This window comes from Papaver somniferum, chromosome 10, assembly GCF_003573695.1.
Source record: "Papaver somniferum cultivar HN1 chromosome 10, ASM357369v1, whole genome shotgun sequence".
Classification (NCBI taxonomy): Eukaryota; Viridiplantae; Streptophyta; class Magnoliopsida; order Ranunculales; family Papaveraceae; genus Papaver; species Papaver somniferum.
In genome coordinates, this window is record NC_039367.1 from 122,668,075 (window position 1) to 122,692,927 (window position 24,853).

Below are 24,853 nucleotides of genomic sequence, written 5' to 3' on the forward strand. Positions count from 1 at the left end.
AATAAAACTATGACACCGTGTAAAAATGATTAAAAGCTTTTGTTTTCTCATTGTTATGGCTACGGATCTTCAACAACGATGATGTTGAATTGAATATCTTTGGAATCATTGGAGTACTTGGAAGTGACGAAGATTTCGAGTAATGTTGAAGAACCAATCAGACCAAGCATGTGGATGAGAAGCTGCAAAGTTTTTTTATTTTGTATTCCATATGTATTGTTAGTTTTGTCATTAAAATTGATAAAGGGGGAGATTGTTAGAGCACTGCTCGGTCGAACTCGCAAGCGTTTCTATCTAAAGCTTGTTTGTCAAGTTTAGTTGCCAAAACTATAATTCTTGATTTCTAGTCTACTTATAGCTAAGTCTCGGGCTAGGATAGTAAGTGTAGTTGAGCTCTAGACTCTACAACGTTCATCATGCAAAGACGAAGAACTACCCAAGGAACTGGTGGAACTTCATTGACAAAAAGGTATGTGGAGACTTGAACTTATCTATCACTCAAAAGTCTATCTATTCTATCTCCTATCTTGAGAAAAAAGTCGTATTGCTATATAGACTTCGATTATGCACATTTGCTATTTCGAGCCGAGTTTATCTCGCTCATCCAAGTTCATGAATCGATTCGAGTGAATCAAAATCGTTTATTCGTGAATTAAGACATTTATAAATGAAAGAATGCAATCTTTGCAAACCATGGCTATAATGTTCATGAATCGATTCGAGTGAATCAAAACTGTTTTTGCTTCGATTGTGTCTTGTATACTTCTATGAGATCTAAGCAATTGAAAAACTCTATAACTAGTTCATTTGAGTCATTTAAACTAGTTATGGTGAAGATGAATAAGGTTGATATGAAAGTGCTCGTATGGCTAACCATTGGTTAACTATTGTTGACCAACTAGGTGAACACGTTTAGGTACGGTTACTCAAACCTAAATGAAGTTACATTTGATTTGTGTATAAAAAGCTAAGTTCGATCTACCGGTTGAAAGATATTAGCTTGAATCTAATCAGGCTTTCATCTAACAGTGAATATTGAATGCTTTGTTACCAAGGTAACTTAGATTGCAAACCATGATTTGGAGACTATATAAAGGAGAACTCTAGCAACTGTCGATTCTCCTTTAACCTTAGGTTTCTCTCGAGACCCTGTAGGATAACGACTTGAAGACTTCATTGGGATTGTGAAGCCAGACCCAACTATTTTCGCTGTAGTTGCGTGATCTGATCTTGCTGTTTCTATCGTGATTGAGTGCGATCGTAAGATTGACTTGAGATTTATATCTCCGATAGGCTAGATAGAAAAGTAGTCACAAACACCTTCATCTCATCGTTTGTGATTCCACAATATCTTCTTTCGCTAGTCGATTAAGATTATTGTGAGGTGATTGATATTTCTAGGTTGTTCTATATAAGTCCGGTATATCATTCACCTTGATTTATCAAAAGACGAAACAAAACTCGTATGCGTTTCTGTGGAAGACATATTTACCTATTCATGTAGACATTTTTGTGCGAGACAGATTTGTTTACTAAAGTCTTCGACTTTGGGTCGTAACAACTCTTAGTTGTGGGTGAGATCAACTAAGGGAATCAAGTGCGTAGTATCCTGTTGGGATCAGATACGTAAGGAGCGCAACTATACCTTGCATCAGTGTGAGATTGATTAGGGTTCAACTACAATCCATACCGAAGTTAGTTTGTAGTGGGTTAGTGTCTGTAGCGGCTTAATACAGTGTGTGTTCAATCTGGACTAAGTCCCGAGGTTTTTCTGCATTTTCGGTTTCCTCGTTAACATAACTTCTGGTGTCTATGTTATTTCTTTTCCGTATTATATTTTGTTATATAATTGAAATATCACAGGTTGTGCGTTGAATTGATCAATTGGTAAATCCAACCTTTGGTTGTTGATTGAAATTGATTGATCCTTGAACATTGGTCTTTGGTATCGTTCAAGTTATTTCTCTTGTATTAAATTAGGCTCGCAAATTCCTATTTGTTTGAGTGAGGATTGAATCGAGAAATTGAGATATAACTCTTTGATATACTTTTTATTAAGATTGAGTCTGACTCTCTTGTTGATTCACTTAAAAGTATATTGGAGTTAGTCCATACAAATTGCTAAGCGAAATATTGGGTGAGGTTGTTGTACCCCCACTTTTTCACCAAGAATATTATCACTAGCAAGCATTGTAGAAAGATTTTATGGAGGTTCTCTTCCTTGTTGTAAAAAAAAACTCATTATTTGAAAACACCTGAAAGTTGTATGGCCAATTTTAAAGCATCTCTTACAAATAACACGATTGCTATGAGAGAAGTAGATCTTGGAAAATTACCATCAGTTGGCGATGCTTGTCTATAGGTACTAGAACCAAGAAAACCACCTCTAAAAGAAGAACCATCACCAGGAAAGATAGGATTGAAATTAGGTCCAAAGTGAAAACACTGGGGGTACCAAATACACCACCAACTTTTCTTTGGGAATTTGTATGGAGAAACTTAACACAACTCCGAGAGTGAAAACTCAATCAAGAAAAGTGCCTCGAGTTATATCTCTCTCTATCTCTTGTTGTTAGAACGTTTAAAGAACCGAACCCGTGAACCTAACTACAAAGAGAGTTCTTGGACGGTATGAAAGACCAATATCCAAGGATCAATCAAGTCTTGTCCAACAAACTAGGTCAGGCCTATCTACTGTGATTGATCAATGCACAACCTGTGGTATTTCAATTATAAAAATAAATAATATAATGCCGAAAAATAAATAACACAAATTCCAGAAATTTTGTTAATGAGGAAACCACAAATGCTGAAAAAACCCGGGACCTAATCCAGATTGAAAACCAAACTGTATTAAGCCGCTACAGACACTATCCTACTACCAATTAACTTCGGTCTAGAATGTAGTTGATCCCGAACTCAGTCACCCACTGGTTCAGGTACAGTCGCGCTCTTTACGCCTCTTGAATCCCAGCAGGACTCTGAGCAATTGATTCCTTTAGAAGGAGTCCCACCAACTAAGAGTTGCTTCAACTCAATTGAAGAATTTAAACCAAATATGCCTCTCACAGATTAAGCCTATAATTGATTTCCTGATTTACGATCGAAACGTAGGATCAGATCAAACTTAGGATCAAGGTGATGAAAATCGATAGCAACTTGACAAAAGTCTGGATATCCTCAAAATCCGGACTTATGAAACCCGAAGTGCAGCCTAGATTATTATTCACCTCACAAGTATAAAACTTGCGGAATCATAAAGTTTGAGACGAAGAGAACTTTATGATTTGTATCTATCTTGTTCAAGTGATAAATCAACAATCGAACAAAATCAAGATACTCAAGTTATCAAGATAAAAGATAAATGGACATGGCTTCACGAATCTCAATGAATCTTTGATAGTCGCTAAACCCTAAAAGGGTTTCTAGAGAGGACGACTCTAGATACAACTAGGACACACCAAAAAGTAGTGTCGGGATTCAAATATTCCAGTTGCCAAGAGTTCCCCTTATATAAACATTCAAAGCATAGGTTGCTTTAGGTTTAAGCTAAGATATTTTTGGAACCAAGCAAACAATATTCACCATTAGATAAAAACTTTGAATCTTATTCACATAAACAATATATATACTATGGTTGGGTAAATCGTCACTGAACCGTGTATAAAGATTATCTCCAACATGGTTAGCCGAAACTAGCCAATTTGAAATTAAAAGCTTAGCACTCATTTTCATGAACACAAAGACATTTATCTTGAGTCACAATTATGTGATTAAATAAGTCTAGTGTATTTATAGAGAATTAATCAAATGCAGATCATCTCATAGAAATAATTTAGTCGCGATTGAATCATAATCAACATAGTTGGTAAATGCACAAAGTACAAATACTTGTGTCGTTCGTGAGTTGGCTGAGTCAAGGTACGGGGACCGGTTTGCAAACTTATAAGCAAAACCGAGTTCCGAATTTGACAGAACTTTTTCAGTTCACGTTCCGGTTTGCAAACTTAAGACTTTTACCGGTTCCGGAGTTCACTAAACTTTTTCAGTTTGCGTACCAGTTTGGGTACTAAACTGGTTCCAGAACATAGAATTTCATTGGCTCGCATACCGGTTTGAATACTTTAACCTGGTTCCCTTACCACAGTTCAAAAATGGTTTGCATACCTATCCGGATCACGAAACAAACAGATTTTCCCATGATGTGCATACGAGTATGAGTATCACACAAATCTGAAAGTCGATATATAGCTACTCCGCTACGTGTACAAGTACATGTAATACGAATTCATACATTTAACAGTTTTCTCAGTTTGTAAGACTGATAACACTGTCTTGTATTCCTAATATAGTAGTTCTATATTTTTCTAAATCAATTCAAAACATTCCTGAATAACATAAATGACACATATCACTAATCCAGACTATTTTTTAATAATAAACCTGAATCATGATTTGGTTCCGAAATAAATTGTTCTCCACCGAAATTGATCAAGTATGAACAAAGTTCATTAAGATTAGTCATTATATTTTGAGAAATTCGTAAACTAAATAATTAGTTATCGACTCGAATTTCTTGTCTATGAAAGCTAGTCTAATTAGTTACGCGACAAACATCTAAACGATAGAAAAGTGAATATAACTTGAAAAATATGTGGTTCAGTCTTCACTTACCTTTTGTTGATGAAGTTCTCTAAAATCTTCGGCTGATCTTCGCCTTTTAATGGTAGAACGCAAATGATGACTGGATCGTTTCTCAACTACCTCTATCCTAGACCGAGACTTAACTAATTGTAGACTAGATATAAATATATAGTTTTGACAACAAGCTTGATATAGAAACACTTGTGAGTTCGACCGAGCAATGCTCTAACAATCTCCCCCTTTATCAATCGTAGTGACAAAATTATTAATGCATATGGATAACAAAAATAAAGTTTTTTGAAAAACTCCTCGATCCATCATGCCTTGATTTCCTTGGTTTCTTCAACTCTCCTTGAACTCTTCGTTATCTCAAGTCGCAATGATTTTGAACGTGTTCAACTCATCATCATTGTTGTTGAAGAACCGATTCCATAACGATAACAACTTTTGAAAACAAATATTCTCAATTGTCGTTATACAGAAACATAATATTATTATCGTTTCTCCAAAGTACAATTATATCTCAACTCTGAAGTAATACTACGGTGATCTGTTTCTCCCCCTTAATAAATACTTACATCTTTTGTATAATAGGTAAAACCTATTGCTAAATGATTCACTCCCCCTTACATAATGATCCGTAAACCATATGTATGTAGTATGAAACTACTAAATAATTCTCCACCTTTTTGTTAATAAAATTAATAAAGGTACGAAAATCGCAGGATCATAATGAATACAACCAAAATATATCTCAAGTTTAAGAAAGATGGAGATACTACATAATAACATAGTTAAAATGTTACTCCTCATATCAACTTATTTAGATGATTTCACATAGTAATAAATACTTAGCGTTCATCCTAGGATATTAAAAAGATACAAGCATCCCCTTTAAAATTCCACAACCACACTCCCCACAAATATATACTCCCTCCGTCCCACTATTAGATGACCTAGTTGGAGTTCGCACAATTTTTAAGGCAAGTAAGGAAAAGAGGTTTTTTAATTATTTTTTACAATAATACCCTTATGGATAATAACTTGTAAAATTTAGAAATGAATTATCTCTCAAATTATACCGCGGATATTCGTAAACTTTGTACCATTTAAAAGCATTTTAAAACACTTACGTAACGAATATAAACATGGCCAAGAGAACAACATGAGTGACCTTACTTTAGTGAAAAAGAAGGATTTAATACTATGACAATGCATGGGCAATTGGAAACTTGATTTAATGAACCAAAACAACACCAATAGACTTTCGTAAGTGTTGAAACGTTGCAGTGTCTAGTGGTTTGGTGAGAAATCATCCAATTGTTGTTCTGACGGCACAAACTCTATGTTGACTATACCATTTTCATAGAGATCTCTAATGAAGTGGTATCTTATGTCAATGTGCTTAGATCTTGAGTGATCAACATGATTCTCAGTAATTCGAGTCGCACTTGAGTTATCACAAAAGATTTTCATTGTTCCATTATCGATTCCATAATCAGTAAGCATTTGTTTCATCTATAAAGTTCAGTACAACACGAACCTGCAGCAGTGTATTCCGCTTCGCACGTTGATAATGATTGTGCGGTTTTTTTTGTTGCTATGCCAGGCAACAAGATTTAGTCCTACATAGTAGAATCCTCCAGATATGCTTTTCCTATCATCTACACATCCTTCCCAATCTGCATCAGAATACGCAGTAAGATCAGTCTTAGTATTAAACGTATAAGAGAGACCAAAAACGATAGTATGATGTACAAAATCTTATGATCCGTTTTGCAGCTGCAAGATGAGATTCTTTTGGCTTAGCCTGAAATCTAGCACAACAACCAACGCTAGAGGCGATACCTGGTCTTTTTGTTTTTAGACTTCCAATGATGGATCTATAAAGGTTTTGATCAACATCAACACCATTCTCATCCTTATGCAATTTCCCTATAGTGGGCATAGGAGTAAATTTGGGAGTACTTTTCTCAAGACCAAATCTTTTAACAAGATCTTTTGCATACTTTTATTGAGAAATATAGATTCCATCCTTGTGTTGTTGAATTTATTGACCCAAAAAGAATCTTAATTCACCAACATTGCTCATCTCGAATTCCTTGCCAAGAGAAGTTTGAAACTCCTTAGCAAGTTTCTCGGAAGTAGACCCATATATTATGTCATCTACATAGATTTGAGCAATAGAACATCTTTACCACTCCATTTGGTAAACATAGTCTTATCATCTCTCTTGAGAACCCTTTTCGAAGATGTAAAGTAGTAAGCTTTTCATACCACGCTCTAGGTGCTTGTTCTAATCCATACAACGTATTTTTGAGATTAAAGACATGATTGGGATGCTCTGGACTTTCAAAACTTGTAGGTTGACCAACATATACCTCTTCCTTCAAACAGACATTCAAAAATGCAGATTTTACGTCCATTTGAAATAGCTTAATCTTGAGAAAACAAGCATGAGCTAATAATAATCTTATGGACTCAAGGCGGGCAACAAGAGCAAAGGTTTCGTCAAAGTTGATTCCTTCAATCTGTGAATATCCTTGAGCGACAAGTCTATCCTTATTTCGGACCAGCGTACCGAATTCATCTGACTTATCCTTATATATCCATTTTGTACCAACAATATTAATGTTAGAGGGACAAGGCACGAGTTCCCATACATATTGTCTTTTGAATTGATTTATCTCTTCATGCATAACATTCACCCAGGATGGATCATTCTAAGCTTCATCAACATTTTTAGGTTCCACTTGCGAGAGATAACAACCAAAATTACAAATATTTCAGAGTTGGTTTCTCGTCTTAGATGTGGACTCTGTACCTCCAATAATATTGTCAGTATCATGATTCCTATGAACCCACAAATGTCGTGGAGTGTAACGTTCAACAGGAACACCTTGAGTAGGGTTTTCCTCCTCGTCATCAGAAACGTCGGGACCAATAACCGTTGGTATAACTTCCACTGATTCCGGAACTTCTTTGACTTTCTCAGTTATCTCCAAGGGAGGTAACTCAATAGGAGAGTCATCATGATGAAATTCCTTCAAATCATCAATGATAACATTTTACGATTCCATCATAACACGAGTTCTGAGATTATATACTCTAAAACCACGACTATCAGATGCATAACCAAGGAAAATACCTTCATCGCTTTTTGAGTCAAATTTTTCTTTCTGTTCTCGATCCTTGAGAATGTAGCACTTAATGCCGAACACACAGAGATAGTGTAAGTTAGGTTTCTTACCATACCATAACTCATAAGGAGTATTCAGAGTTCGTGAACGTAAATACACACGATTGATCAAGTAACGGGCAGTAAAGATTGCTTCTCCCCAAAACTTTAACGGTAAGTTTTTGTTATGGAGCATTACCCTGGCCATTTCCTGTATACTTCTATTCTTCCTTTCTGTAACTCTGTTGGCTTGCGGAGTGATGGGTGGAGAATATTGTTGAATAATACCCAGTTGGTCACATAATTCGAACACTTTAGTGTCTTTGAATTCAGTTCACCGATCGCTCCTAATTTTCTTTAGTATGTAACCTTGTTCATTCTGGATTCTATTGATAATAATCTTGAATTCACTTAGGGTCTCATTCTTGTGAGATAAGAACGCCAGCCAGGTAAATCCGGTGTAATCATCAACCATTACCAGAGCATATTTCTTCCCTCTAACCGTAGGTTGTTGAATGGGTCAAAAGAGATCCATATGAATTAAATCAAGTGGAGCTTTGGTGGCAATTGATGTTATCTCAAAGTTGTTGTAGTAATAGGTTCGTTGAGGCTTGTGAAAGCAAAAGATTCTAGACTTAATAAAACTTAAAAGTAAAGAAAACTTAGATCAAAATTTGATTTCAAGATACTAGGAATAACCAAGACACTGATTTCACTATTACACATGAATAAATTATGATAAATAATCCAAAACTCTAATTATCTTTTAAGTCCCTTATTTCTTAATTCACATATAATCAGGAAAATTATCAAATATTAATTGTATCCCCTAAGCAAGAATTATCTATAAAAGTATAACCTATCTAATTGAATCACAACTAATGAAGAAAATTATGCAAACAATTAAAAGCTCTGCAAAGGCAGTGATTGAGTGAATTATAAATTATAAATTAGAGAAAATAAATAATTACCAATTATTCATGCGTAAATAGCTTCCTCATTGCCTTGGTCACGTGAAAATTAGCTCATCATCATGTTGGAAACACGCTCAAATTTCATTTTTATTGCTCAAAGGAGGTGTACAAATGATGAAATGGAGAAAAACTATTAAAAACCGGGTTTGTAACACTTATATTTGTTACAAACCGAACTGTTACGGAGAACGATCAATGATAATTGTCACAAAACTGTAGATCTACGACTCCCACCTCTGTGTCGTTCTCACTGTTGGAAAACGACTGTCTTGGATGGTCTGTTCTTCGTGTTCTTCTGATATGCAGCAGCAGAAAAGAATTTTCCTGCAACTTGATTTTTCGACTCTGTGATGCTCTGTAATCTCCAAAACTCTCCGTCCCATTCCTAAAACTCCTCAGCACTATATATATCCTCTCGTGCACAAGAAATATCCTCCATAACTCCAAATAATTCTCCATTACTCGGCAGTAAAGAGAAAATAATATTCAGATATTTTCTTCCCTGAAGTAACAATTCACGCGCTGACATGATGCATAAACACTCCAAACATGATAGTACACGCTGTAGGATTGATTCAACACGCTTCAGACACAAATAATCTTTCCAAAATAACAAGAAATCCCGTGAATATATCTCGCCTGAACGTGTTACCCTGTTTTCTTCTCGCGCAATATCTAGCCAAACTGGATCGAACCGAAGGCCTTTACCAAGCCTGTTAGGCTAGTTCAAGTTATCCCAATGAATATCAGCCATTGAATCTCCTTCTAGCACGCTAAAAAGTCCAACCCTAATTCTGCCTGCGTCCGAATTATTTTCCCGCCAAATTTGAAATTCAAAATGTAGATGATGACCTCCCCCTAACAGAGACGGGGGTGCGAATAGAAGTTGTCCAACTGAGGTTCCCCTTAGTAATTGAGGTACCCTTAACCAAAATGAGAGTCCGCATAGCACATGTCCTCCGGGGGTGCTCCGCATAATTTTTCGAGCCGAATTTTCCAACAATATTTATTTCCAAAAAATACCTACAAACACACAAAACACCATAATAAGGACGAAAAAGAGTACTAACAATACGAAACATTGAGGACAAATTAGACACATAAATGCGTCTATTAAATACCCCCAAACTTATTATTTGCTAGTCCTCGAGCAAAACTAATAAAAAATAAAACCGAGTTAATCTCGGGAGGGTTTACCAGAGGTGTACCCACAAAACCATGACTTCTAATTGGTCACAAGTATCCAAAGAGCTATGAGGACATACAAATTCTCAACCTATCTCCAAGTAACTAGAATGCCAGAGAAATTAAAGGTGCCAGCTCTAAAGCTGACTAAAGAAAAGGAGAGACACATTCGCAACACTGCTAGATAAAGAGATATCCGCTACACAGCTAGATAAACATTGTAAGATGCGTCCGCTGATTTACAGCTGGATAAGATTAGGAGAGAGATAAAGATGAGAGGGACATCTGCTACACAGCTGGACTAATAACGTGTGATGAGTTGAACCAGTACTGGAAAGATCTTGTGCCAGATGGAAAGCGGACTAACAAAGCAACCAAATGTATCTTTCTTCGCCTCTCTCATAGTGCTCAGTAGAAACAACGTCTTCTTCGGTCTTCAACTGTTGATGATAAACTATCGAACCTCATAGAACCTTGACAATTAACTCTTCTCTTCGATTTCTTGCTTGACTTAAAAATTTCTACTTCTCTATGGCCTTATTGAACAAAAAAAAAACTAATTATAGAACGTAATGATGATTTTTTTTTTTTCATTTTTGGGGTAATTTGCGTTACCTCCCCTGACGAATATCATAATTTGAGTTACCTCCCCTATAGAGGTAAAATTAGTGAAACCTCCCCTCTTTACATTTTCTGTCCACAGCTGGTTATCTGAGTCAGCATCTTTGTACAGGTGGACTATTTTTTACACGTGGATGTGGACTTTAAAAAGAAAAAGAAAAAAAAGAAACAGATCTCATCCACGACATTAATTGTGTCAGCTCCGGCTCTCACTTTCCCCATTCTTCTTCTTCTTCTTCTTCTTCCGTTCTCATCCTCAATCCCCAATTGGATCTCAATCCTCTTCTTCTTCTTCTTCTTCTTCTCCTGTTCTCATCCTCAATCCCCAATTGGATCTCAATCCTCCTAATTTATCCAATCCAACAGATCAATTAGTCATTTAAACAACCAGATCAATTATAGCCATTCAACTGCCAGTGGAACAAGGAATTTAAGCGGCGGTAGAGAAATCTGCTGCTGTGGTGTTTCTATTCAAGATCTAATTCAACAAATAAACAAGCAATGGATATTGCAATGGGATAATTGATCTTTGGTACTTAGGTTTCGACCAATACTAGGCTTTGGTCTAACATTTGTCCAACATTAGGGCTTGGTACCTGGACTGGACGTTGACTCGCGTTGACTAGGTTAAGTCCCAGCTTCTGTGCGGTAATTCTTGATAAATTTATATAATACTATACGGTCCGCGAGTTATAACCTCAAAGGTGTCACTCTCCATTCACATAAAACCCATCTAAATAAAAGTAATACAAAACCCCCAAATAATCTAAACAGTCTAAACTGCCCTTCCCCTAATTCAGCCCAAAATAACTAAAGAATAAAGCACCCACTGTATCTTCATTCGTAAACCCGAAAATGACCAACAAAAAAAAACCCATTAAACTCCCTTCCCTAAAAATACAAAAACTCTCAGATCTGTGAAAATCATCACCGATTTTTGATTCTCTCTTTTTCAATTCTTACTTACTTCAACTAGTGAAACATAATTATGAATCGAATCATTTCTAAACCTAATTTCTGACCTAAATCGTCTCAAAACACAAGATGGTGAAGAAACAAACTCAACAGAAGAAAAAGAAAGATGAAAAATTAAACTAAGCAGTGGAAAAAATTTCAAACAGTAAATCGAAGAAAATATTCCAAAAGGTAAGAACCATATCAACTAATTTTGTATGCACTATCTTTTTGTGAAGTAAATTTCGTCGTATTTCTCATTTGTCAATTCAAAACTGTGTTGATGGTGTTATTCTTTTTTTTGGTGAAATCAACGTGAATCAATGATTTTTGGTTTGGTTTCATCAGTGATTTTGATAATTAGGTTTAGGTTTGATTTCATCAAAAAAATTTGCAATTAGGTTTAGGTTTGGTTTCATCAGTGAATTTTTATATGTTTTCATGTGTTTGTAGCTATTAATTAGGTTTAGGTTTCATTTGTTTTCATTTTATTATTCACGGTTCAATTTTAAAATTTCTATTGGTGTGTTTATTTGATGTTTGTATGATGAAACCATATTTTGTTTCACCATTTCTACCTGTGGTTTACATATACCTGAAACCAATTTTTTGTTGGTGTGTTTACTTAAGTTTTGCTTAATGTAACCAGATTTGGTTTTACCATTTCTGTTTATGGTTTACATATGCTTGAAACCAATTTTTTGTTGGTGTGTTTACTTAATGCTTGTTTGATGTAACCGGATTTGGTTTCACCGTTTCTGTTTATAGTTTACATATGCTTGAAACCAATTCTGATGGTGTGTTTACTTAATGGTTGTTTGATGTAAATAAATTTGGTTTCATCATTTTCACTTATGGTTGGAACTAAATCTGTTGGCGTTATTTATTTATTTATTTCAGTGTCTTTGATGGAACCAATTCTGGTTTCATCATTTTCATTTATGGTTTACTTATAGTTGGAACCAAATTTGTTGATGTTTTTACTAATTGGTTTCTTTGATGCAATCAAATTTGTTTCATCATTTTTAATTATGGTTTATATATGCTTGGAATCAATTTATGTTGATTTTTTTACTTAAAGTTTATGTGATGTAACCAGATTTGGTTTCACCATTTCCAGATTCGGTTTGACCACTTTTAAGAGATCGATGACACAATTAATCAACCAGAAACGTACAAATTCTAAAAGCTATACATGTTGTGAGAAAAAAGGATAAGTTAAAATCCAATTATGTTGATTTTGAAATGCTAAAATCAACTATGTGTGTTTGTAATTTGTGAATCAATTTCTTTTTCGGGTGCTTGAAATATTTGTTTGTAATTTCAGGTGAAATTTTGGAGTTCATTTCAGCTATTGTATGAAGAGCCTGTTCAAGGGAAAATGAAGTTTCTGAAGAGGGGATATCATAAAAGATGGGAAACACGAGAGCAAAGTTGGCATTCAAAATCCTGATGGCAAAAGCATATCAATGAAAACATTAGTGTAACTATCAACTAGTTGTAATACTTGTTAGAAAGTTGTGATAGCATTTTGCAACATTATATATTTCCTGTCAAAATGCTTATAATATTTTCTAAGAGATTTCAATTGCTTATGAATGGTTTCAACCGTTGAATTCATTTTTTCTTGTCGAATTGATTTGGTTGTGTGTTCGATTTCAAACCAAACTTAAAAGAGATTTAAACTCATGTGTGATATAGGAACCATGTTTAAATGAAGTTTCAACTGTAAGTCTGTGCTAGTTCATCCGTAAAAGAAACATCTTGATGGTAAGTACAACTACCAATAACTGTATGTAAGAAAGTAAGGTACAAGTATAATGTTCATATGGCAAACGAAACCAAATGAACAACAGTAAAAAATGATGAAACCAAAAAGGGTTCCAACAAAAAATGATGAAACCAATTTTGGTTTCATCATAAATACGATGAAACCGATTATGGTTTCATCATAAGATGAAACCATAATTGGTTTCATCAGAAGTTGCACTTCATTTAAGCTTCATTTCTTCTCTAGTTTACAACATCATCTGCTATAACTCAGCTCTACTTTCATCCTCCGTCTATCCACAGCAGCACCATCTGCTTCATTGACCATCTTCTTCTCATTCTTGTAGCCCTAGCCAAGGCAACAACAACACAGCAACACAAATCCATGCTCTATGCTACATCAAAAATCAATATGTTACATATTTAGCTCCTAAATCATCATAACTAAATCTTAAACATGAACATGACTTTGTTCCTTAGACTGGTGCAACATACTCATTCACCAACAAGAACAACCAACCTTCCACCATGTCTTTCAAAAATAAAAATGTTCCTTCTTTACGACCAAAGTCTAGCAATTAACGAGCTAATTATAACTAAAGGAGACATAAACACAAATATTTCTTCGTGGAACCACCCTCTTCTAGGTTAAAATAATAAGATTATCTTTCTATATTTTTCTTTATTTCGGGATTACTCTAAGTAAGTAACTAGCTATTTCCCATCACTCCATCGTGAGTGTAAATTGTGTACCCATGCCCATGATGCTTAGCCTATTTGCTTTACTTCATACCAATTCATATGTTACTGACTATACACAAACAAATCCACAGAGGGCTTCAGTCAGGGACAATGTGTGCTCCACAAACAAATCATCACCCTTTCGCTTAAACTTGGAATGATCTTTCTGAGCCAAGACAAAAACTATATCCCCAGTGACAGTTTCTGGCTGCAACACGAAAGAAGACATAATCAGTAAATTTGTAAAGCCAAACACAAAAGCTAACACATCCCAGTACCCTTACACTCATTACAAGGATGTTGCATCTGCTGGATCATAGAGGGACCTAGGTGCCTGATAGAAACTTTCATGCCAGAACCTTGGCAACCAGAACATTTCATTGAAGCACCAGATTTTGAACCCTTTCTGGAATACAAAAGAGTAAAGAATAAGATTACAGCAGACAGAAGCCAGCTAAGCAAAGTATCCTTAAACTAGCAATGGAAAGCACCAGTCTAACAAAACTTACCCAGTGCACTTGGAGAAGATGGCATTGCGAGAGAGGGACAATTTCTTTGATGTTCCACTGTAAAGATCCTCCAGGGACACCTTAAGAGAATGCATAACATCTTCTCCCCTCCTCTGCCTCCTTCCTCTGCTGCTGCCATCACCTAACGGTAAACAAATTCCAAACATCATGAATACCTTTAACTTTCATAAATAAATTTAGTAAAAACATTAACCCATTAGAAAATGATATCTCCACCTACCTCCAAATGGGCTTCCTCCTCCAAAGAAAGATGAGAAGATGTCAAAGGGGTCGTGGCCACCACCACCTCCTCCCATTCCTTCCTTGAGCGCATCCTCACCATACTAATCATAAATTTCACGTTTCTCTGGATCACTCAAAACCTCATAAGCCTGGGCCAACTCCTTGAACTGCATTGAGAGAAATATTACAATGCTCAATAAACACCCTTTTTGACTGCCCCAGAGAGCAAATTAAAACATACACAAATCAACAAACCAACCAGGAAAAACCCGGCATCCTAAATCATTCAAGCATCTACTAGCTATCTCAAAATTCAGTTGCCCAGCCCAAATAATAGTCTGAAATGAAGGGCGTAGACACGACCAACAGAATCGAGTAAACAAAACATACACAGGGTCTGACCTTTGCAACCTCTATATGTTCGAAATGGAAAACCAAGAGAAATTCTTAATTATATCTACAGTAATTAACAAAGTTATTGATTCCCTACTAAATCAGGAATAGTCTAATAGAAAAAACACAATACCTTTTCTGGATCTCCACCCTTATCAGGATGATTCTTAATGGCATCCTTTCTGTAAGCCTTCTTCAAATCTTCAGGTGAAGCAGTCTTTGGTACTCCAAGTACCTCATAGTACTTTGTGTTATCACTTTTCTTGGACGCTCTTCCAAACATCTTTAATCTAAATAATCAGCATCAACAACAAAAAGAAGAACCCATCAACAAAAATGAAATTTTTTTCCCAAAATCAACAGATCCTTGAAAATTAAAAACATACCAAGAATTTCAAACATGCTGAACGTTCAGAATAATCGATCGATTTTATGATTGTGGGTGAAACCCTAATTCTTCTTCAGAAAGAAAGCCCTAGAATTTCACACGAAGGAGGGTGTTTCTCTCAATCTATTCTATTAAATAGATTTTTTTTCCTCTGATGGTGGTGGGAGAAGGAAACGGAAGAAAGAAAAAAAAAGAAATCAGAGAAGAAGAAGAAAAGGTCAAGGGCATGTTTGTCTTTTTTTAAAGTAACAAAAATTAAATTTACACATTATTATTTGGTTTGGAGTTTTTGTCCCACTTTTATTTGAAATGGTTTTTATTTGGTAGAAATAATATGACCGGTTTTTTCTTATCACTAGTTTGTTCACCTAGGGGTTTTGTCACTAGTTTTGAATACTATAATTATTTAACGAGATTACAACTATACCCTCAACTTTACTAATATTTACACGATAACCATTCAATATTAACCTAATTCTTTCACTTCCTCCTCCAAACCGTCGTCGCCGCTGCCACCGTCATCAAGAGAAGGAAACAGTTCTTCCCCATTCAAGCAGAACCATCTAACCAAAACCGGCAAATCTATCTCTTTAAAAATAACATAAAAATCCAAACCCACCTGCATTTGCATCTCAAAAGCACCATTCAACCCATAGGTCACAATACTTCCTATTCAACACAACCAGCACCACTAGCTTTCAGCTGAATCATAACTCCTTCAAATCTAATACCTGCATCAGTTCATTGTAATACTGTAACTAAAACTGTAACTCAATCATCACATACAAGTAAGCACCACCACTAGAACCTGCAACACCAATACCATGTTCTCAACTGCAAATTTTCATCTCCTGGAATCATCTCCCAAGCCTTGTAATTTCTCTAATCACCACCACTTATATTTCCATTCAGAACGCATTCATCATAAATTCTCTTCTTCATTGAATCTCCACTATTCCAATATATCTTCTTCACTTGTAAATCCAATCCATGAACCTTAGGTCTTCATTCTATTAAGAACCATAATTGATTTTTTTTTCCTGATTAATTCCAAGCACATCAACCCTAAATAATCTCCAAATCCTCACTTCTGCACGATTCAAGTTCTAAATCAATCAAACCCATCCAATAATTCTGTTTAATTACTTCTTCGATTTGTAACTCAATCAAACCATAATTCCTCAAACAGCTTCTTAATCTCGGATATAAGAGAAAACCCCAATTCTTCACTGAAATTTGAAAATCAGATGTTAATTCCTCTTCTTCACTTTCAGTAATGAAAACCCATCACTACTTCTTCTCAATTAACATCTCAACAAGCAAACCCTAATTGTAATTCTCCCTACTTCAGTTGTCTTCAATAGAAAACAACCATAATCCAAATCAGAATCACAATTTCACTAACACCTTCCTGGTCTATTTATCTTCTTAGATTTCTGCTTAATCTACGTAAGCGATTTCTCATTTCAGGCAAAAAGAATTTGAGAACGAAAGAGAAGGAAAGAGAAAAATCGACCTAATTTAATTAGGTCAAAAGAGAAGGGATGGTTATAAGCACCCAAGAAGTGGATGCTCTGAGCAATTCCATGGGTTTTTTTTTGATGGTGATGAGAAGATGAATGAAATTAGGGTTCAAAGTTGTGTGAAATCAGTAGAGGGAGGAATCGATTTTCTGTTGTTGACGAGTTTGAGATGGAAATACTGTGTCGAAGTGAGGAATGGTACTGTAGGATTTTTTTTCTTCTTTATAACTGTTAGATAGTAGAACCACTTCAAGAGTATACTTGTAAGCTGGTAATTTAAAATATTTTTATTTCATAAAATTAATTAAAGTGTGGTCATTAACAGTTAACATGAGTCAACGTCCATTCCAGGTACTAAACCCTAACATTGGACAAATGTTAGACCAAAGCTTAGTATTGGTCGAAACCTAAGTACCAAAGACCAATTATCCGTATTGCAATACCAATAATTAAAAACACTACTACTACTGTTTCTCTGAAAGGTCACCATCATAATCACCGTTTTTATGAGCCATAAAAAAAAGAATCAATTTGACGAGCAGACACCGGAAAATAAATATTATGGCTTGTTGATGATTTGAAAGTGTAAAGAAGAAAGGAAGGTGAGATTGTGAGTGAATGAGGTTAATCAGTATATCTTTTTATTTGTTGTCTTGATACCTAAGAAGAGATCAAAACAGATATTAAATCTCACCGCCTTAATCTCCTCTTTGAAGAGCTTCGTCAAACACTTTAGGTGCAACATAAAGTGTAGCTTGAACGTCTTCTATACCTTAATTCTCCCCTGCAATTTCGAATTGGAAACAAACCCACTTTCCTAATCCATCTCAATCTCGGTACATTCATTAATCATCCACTATTCCAACGGCTACAACTCTACTCTAATGGAAACAGACTCCTAATACTACTTCATCAATAAGAGTTTCCGTGTGTTTAAATTGTTTCCCTGAAGCTACAATTTGTATGATGGTAAGATAAGTATTATGATTGTGTTTGTAGTTACGCTGTAAATCACTCCACCTGAAGATACCTAGAGCAAGATTAGGATCTGATTGTGATTTGAGCGCGTCGTTAACCTCATCGGGTAGAATTCAGGCTTTAACTTACCAATCCATGTTTTTTCTCCATAGGAGTTCTTGTTTTAGTTCTACTGTTCTACGGTTTTTCTGCAACAGCAGGTAATTGAAATCCGCACCGCCGGAATTAACTCTAGACGAGACAATGGAGATGGTGAATCTCCTCTGCAATGGAGATGGTGAATTTTGTTACAACAAGAAATCGTCGGTCCGGCGGTGGACTAACCGGAGAGACATTTTGGAGAAGTCAATATCCACGTATAAAAAATGGTCCACCTATGCAAAGTTGTTGACTCAGCTAACTAGCTTTTACATCCACGTGTAAAAAATAGTCCACCTGCGCAAAGCTGCTGACTCATATAACCAGCTTTGGACGGAAAATGTAACGAGGGGAGGTTTCACTAATTTTATTTCTGTAGGGGAGGTAACTCAAATTATGATCTTCTCCAGGGGAGGTAACGCAAATTACCCCTTCATTTTTTTTTTAATTTTTTTTTTTGTTGACACAAAAATTACAAGACAAAAATTTACATGGTCATGAGAGAAGGACTTTAAAAACTTGGATCTTCGCAACTTGTGATGTCTTGGTATCATGAATTCCAACAAATTATATCATTTGCTCTTATAACTTCCTGTAACTAAGTCTCAACTTTGATTTTTGAATTATTCTTTTCTATTGTTGCTTCTAAACCTTAAACGTCTTCAACTTTCTTCATAGATTTTGATGTCGCTTCGCTTGTTGATGATGATAAGTTTCTACTGAGAGAGAGTTGTAATCCAGTAACTAAGAATACATTGTGAGGTTTCTTTGTCTTTCTGGCATTTCCTGACCTACTTGCCTTTCCATCATGGATGGTTAGGTCCATCACGGTTACCCTCTAAAAGGAACAAGTTCTCTCCTGAATTTCAAAGATCCCAATGTCTTTTTCTCTAATGTCTCAAAAGATTGTTATCTCTAGAATTCCAATTTCTATCTTTTCGGTGAGAAACAATATGTAAACTAAGCTAACCTGATACTATGTGACGCTAGAAGTTTCAAAAATGCGACTAAAAAGTTCTTCCCCCACCCCCAAACTTAAATCTAACATTGTCCTCAATGTTTCTAATGAAAGAGCAGTACTAAAAGTAAAATAACACGAGGAGAAGTTGGAAAGATAGTACATGGGTGAAGAAAATCAAAAACTAATATACAACATACAACTGCCTCGATGGTCAATCAAGGGTAAACAGGGTCCTCCAGAGGGACCTCCTCAACATCACCTGTAGGAAAGGGCTCTAAAAAAGGTTTCAATCTCTGATCGTTAACCTTCGAAGAACTACTACCATCCGGTGTCTCAATTTCAACAACTCCATGAGGAAAGACAGTGCGAACAATAAAAGGACGCGTCCACCGAGAACGTAACTTCCCAGGGAAAAGATGCAAGCGAGTATCATACATAAGAACTTTTTGACCTGGAGAAAATGACTTCCGTAAAATATTTCTATCATGTACAAGTTTCATTTTTTTCTTATACTCCTTCGCACTATCGTAAGCATTTATACGAATCTCTTCCAACTCATTGAGCTGGAGTTTCCTATGGGCTCCTGCCTTGTCAAGTGAAAAATTTAGCTGCTTAACATCCCACTAAGCTCTATGTTCTAACTCAACAGGTACATGACATGCCTTTCCATACACAATCCTATAAGGCGACATTCCAATGGGGGTCTTAAACGCAGTACGGTAAGCCCATAAGGCATCAGTAAGCCTAGACGACCAGTCTTTCCGATTAGGATTAACTGTTTTCTCTAATATACGTTTTATCTCCCTATTGGAAACCTCTACCTGACCACTAGTTTGTGGATGATACGGGGTAGCTACCTTATGTGTAATACCATATTTCTTCATCAGAAGCCTAAAAGGCCCATTACAAAAGTGCGACCCTCCATCACTAATTATAGCTCGCGGTGTACCAAAACGTGTAAGTATATTATTTTTCAAGAACTCAATCACAACCCTATGGTCATTGGTTTTACACGCAACCACCTCAATCCACTTAGAGACATAGTCTACATCGACAAGGATGTATAAGTTACCAAAAGAATTAGGAAACGGACCCATAAAGTCAATACCCCACACATCAAAGACCTCAACAATTAGAATCGGGTTCAAGGGAATTATGTTCTTACGGGAAATGGTTCCTAATTTCTGGCAACGTTCACAAGTAACACAGTAACTATGGGAGTCTTTAAACAACGAAGGCCAATAGAATCCACACTGCAATATCTTAACAGCAGTCTTCTTAGCACTAAAGTGACCCCCACAAGCATGATCATGACAAAAGGAAATAATACTGGATTGGTCACTCTCAGGTATACATCTCCTAATAATCTGGTCTGGACAATACTTAAACAAATAAGGATCATCCCAAAACAAGTGCTTAACCTCGGCTGAAAACCTAGAACGATCTTGTTTACCCCAATGTTGGGGCATTCGACCAGTAATAAGATAATTCACTATATTCGCATACCAAGGTGCTTGGGTAACAAAGAAAAGTTGTTCATCAGGAAAACTATCCCTTATAGGAAGGGAATCATCAGGGGAATCAACAACTAGCCTAGACAAGTGGTCTGCTACTACATTTTCGGCACCCTTTTTGTCTCTAATGTCTGGAGACAACTCTTGCAACAAAAGGATCCACCTAACCAATCTAGGTTTCGTATCCTTCTTAGACAAAAGATATTTCAAAGCAGCATGATCAGTATATATGACGATCTTAGAACCTAAGAGATAGGGTCTAAACTTTTCTAAGGCAAACACAATGGCTAACAGTTCCTTCTCGGTGGTGGTATAGTTCAACTGGGCATCATTCAGAGTTTTGCTAGCATAGTAAATCACATAAAGTAATTTGTTTTCTCGCTGACCTAACACAACACCAATAGCATAATCTGAAGCATCACACATGATCTCAAAGGGTAAGTTCCAGTTGGGTGCCTGGACTATGGGGGCGGTAGTGAGTAAAGTCTTAAGCTTCTCAAAAGCCTCTAAACAAGCATCATCAAAGACAAACTTAACATCTTTTGCAAGCAAATTGCAAAGAGGTTTAGAAATCAAGCTAAAATCCTTAATGAATCGACGATAAAAACCTGCATGCCCTAAGAATGACCTAATATCTCTTACGGTTTTTGGGACCTGTAAAGTCTTGATAAGGTCAACTTTGGATTTATATACCTCTATACCCTTAGAAGATACGATATGCCCTAAAAAAATTCCTGATCGAACCATGAAATGACATTTCTCCCAATTAAGCACTAGATTCATTTCCTTACACCTAGTCAACACAAATGAAAAATGATGCAAGCACTCATCGAAAGACGAACCAAACACTGAAAAATCATCCATAAAGACCTCTAAAAACTTTTCTACCATATCGGAAAATATGCTCATCATGCAACGCTGAAAAGTCGCAGGGGCGTTACATAGCCCGAAAGGCATGCGTCTATACGCAAAGGTACCAAAGGGACAGGTAAAAGTAGTTTTTTCTTGGTCTTCTGGGGCAATAACGATCTGATTGTAGCCTGAGTAGCCATCTAGAAAACAATAATGACTATGTCCAGTTAATCTCTCTAGCATTTGGTCGATAAAGGGAAGGGGAAAGTGGTCCTTCCTAGTGATATTGTTCAATTTCCTATAGTCAATACAAACACGCCAACCCGTGGTCACTCGGGTCAGGATTAACTCATTGTTATCATTCTGGACTACAGTAATACCTGATTTCTTGGGAACAACCTGAACTGGGCTGACCCACTTACTGTCTGAAATGGGGTAGATAATGCCTGCATCTAACAACTTAAGAACCTCGGTTCGAACTACTTCTTTCATATTAGGGTTTAGTCTTCGTTGCATCTCCCTAGAAGGTTTGGTATCTTCCTCTAAATAGATCTGATGCATACAAACAGTAGGACTTATACCCTTAATGTCTGTTACGGTCCACCCTAAAGCTTCCTTGTTATTTTGAAGGACGGTCACTAACCTACTTTCCTGATCACTATCCAAGTCGGAAGCAACAATCACAGGTAAAGTCTCAGACGGGCCTACAAACACATACTTCAGGGTATCTGGCAATGGTTTTAGGTCCAACTTAGGAGGCTCTTCTAACGAAGGAACTAGGGTATACTTAGAAACTGGTAGTGGTTCGAACTTAGGTTTCCATCCATTACTAGTGTCTAACAAAGGGGTTGAATCTAACAAAGCATTCACCTCATTAATCACATTATCATCATCAAAATAAATTCCAAAGTAAGCTAGGCATTTCTCTAATGGATCTTCTAACAAAGTGTTTGGTAATGGCTCCTCGACTAATGTTCTTATCATGTTTACCTCTTCTATGCTCGAGTCATCTAGTTCATAGGGTAGCTTACTAATATGAAAGACGTTCAGCTCAATAGTCATATTACCAAAAGACAATTTCATAATACCAGTTCGACAATTAATGATCGCATTGGATGTTGCTAAAAATGGGCGACCTAAAATCACTGGTATCTGGTTCTCTCGGTCAGGGACAGGTTGGGTATCTAGGATAACAAAATACACTGGATAAATAAACTTGTCGACCTCAATAATAACATCCTCGATCACACCACGAGGAATTTTAACTGACCTATCAGCTAACTGAAGTGTCATCTGGGTAGGCTTCATCTCACCAAGTCCTAGCTTAAGGTACACATGGTATGGGAGTAGGTTCACACTGGCTCCTAAGTCAAGCAACGGTATTTACATATTGTGCAAGAAATGGTAGGGGACCCTGGGTCTTTATACTTAGGAGTAGTGGTATTCTGAATAATGGAACTCACGTGACTAGCTAGGAAGGATTTCTTTTGGACACTAAGCTTACGCTTTCGTGTACACAAGTCCTTAAGAAACTTGGCATAAGCGGGAATCTGCTTAATCGCATCCAACAATGGTAGGTTTATAGTTACCTGCTTAAAAACCTCCAATATATCATTAAAGTTGGACTCCCTATTAGTTGGAACTAGCAGCTGTGGGAATGGGGCTCTGGGAACAAATCCGGACTCATTAGGACCCTCATTGGTCTTTTTAGAGACTCTATCAGTCTCCTCATCATTTTCTGGCTCAGAAGGGTGAACTACAGCATGTTCACTTTCAGGCATGACGACCTTATTGTCAACTTTCTTTTCACTCCTAAGGGTTGTAACATAATTCACATGATTGTACGATTTCTCTCCTTTAGGATTGGGTTGAGTTTGACTAGGAAACTTACCTTTTTCCCTCAAATATTCATTTATCTGACTAACCTGGTTTTTTAACTCAGAAATAGGTTGGGAGTTGGCATAACCTATATTTTTACTTTCTTCTATCCCTTGAGAACCATTTGGTTGATCTTCTCAGAGTTTTTAATAAACGAGGCTACAGTGTCTTCTAAACTTGTGATCTTTGTATCCGAAGGGTTCTGAAACTGGGGTTGACCTGAAGAGTTCTTAGCATAACCAAAACCTGGGGGAGGATGAGGATTACTAGACTGTCCTTGATTCTGACCCTTAGACCAAGAAAAATTAGGATGGTTTCTCCAACCAGGGTTGTAGGTCTCTGAGTATGGGTCAAACTTCTGACGGTTTTCAAACCTAGAGTTGTTATAGACAACATGGGCTTGTTCTTCACTAACCTAACCTTCCCAAAACGAGTTATCGGGTTTTACTCCACAACTAGAGACTTTAGAGGCTCTAATCCTACCCTCAGTTTCAACAAGAGACCTATGTTTCGGTTGATTCAATTCCAAAGCTTCTAACCTTCTAGATAAAGCAGCAAACTTAGCATCTGACCCGAAGCTTGTATCTACCACGTTGGTGCTACTTCTATTGACCAGGAATATTTTAGGGGGTTCAACACAAGACTCCCACTGTTGAGATTTCTCAGCAACAACTCCTAAGAAGGTAAAGGCATCCTCAGCACTTTTACTAGTGAACTCACCAGCGTCACATAGACTCGACCATGGCTTTGGTCGAATAGTCTAAACCATCATAAATAATCTCTACAAGTTTCATCTTATCAAATCCATGGTGAGGACACTGGGATAGGAGATCATTGAATCTCTCTAAAAACCTATAAAGAGACTCTCCCTCTTGTTGCACACTAGCAATAATTTTCTGCCTAACAGCTGCAGTTTTATGCTTAGGGTAGAATTTCATATAGAAAACAACAATAAGTTCCTGCCATGTTTCAATGGATTCAGATGGTAGATGTTTATCCAGGTCTTGGCTTTATCTTTCAAGGAAAAGGGGAACATCTTAAGTTTCAAAACTTCATCAGTAAGGTCTTTTATTCTAACTGTCCCACAAATTTCCTCAAAGTCCCTAATATGAAAATAAGGGTTCTCATCATCTTTTCCTAAGAATATAGGGATCATCTAAAGAATACTAGGTTTTATCTCGAAATTAGCCGTATTGGCTGGCAATTTAATGCACGAAGCTCGGTTGGTCCTAGTTGGGAACATGTAATCTTTCAAAGTTGCCATCGCTGGCACAGCTGAAGTACTAGGGGTACTTTCCTCACGAAGAGACAGATTCTCAAAACTGAAGTTTCTAAAAACATGGCTCTCAAAAGAAGAGTCTTCGAGCTCCCTGTCATCACAAGAAGAACTACTAGGTTTTTCACTAATC

General features: G+C 36.5%; 1 pseudogene; it reads right to left on the minus strand.

Moving 5' to 3' along the window:
* Nucleotides 1-13,582: 13,582 nt before the first annotated feature.
* LOC113316170 lies at nucleotides 13,583-15,502 on the minus strand (annotated as a pseudogene).
* Between the last annotated feature and the right edge of the window lie 9,351 nt (nucleotides 15,503-24,853).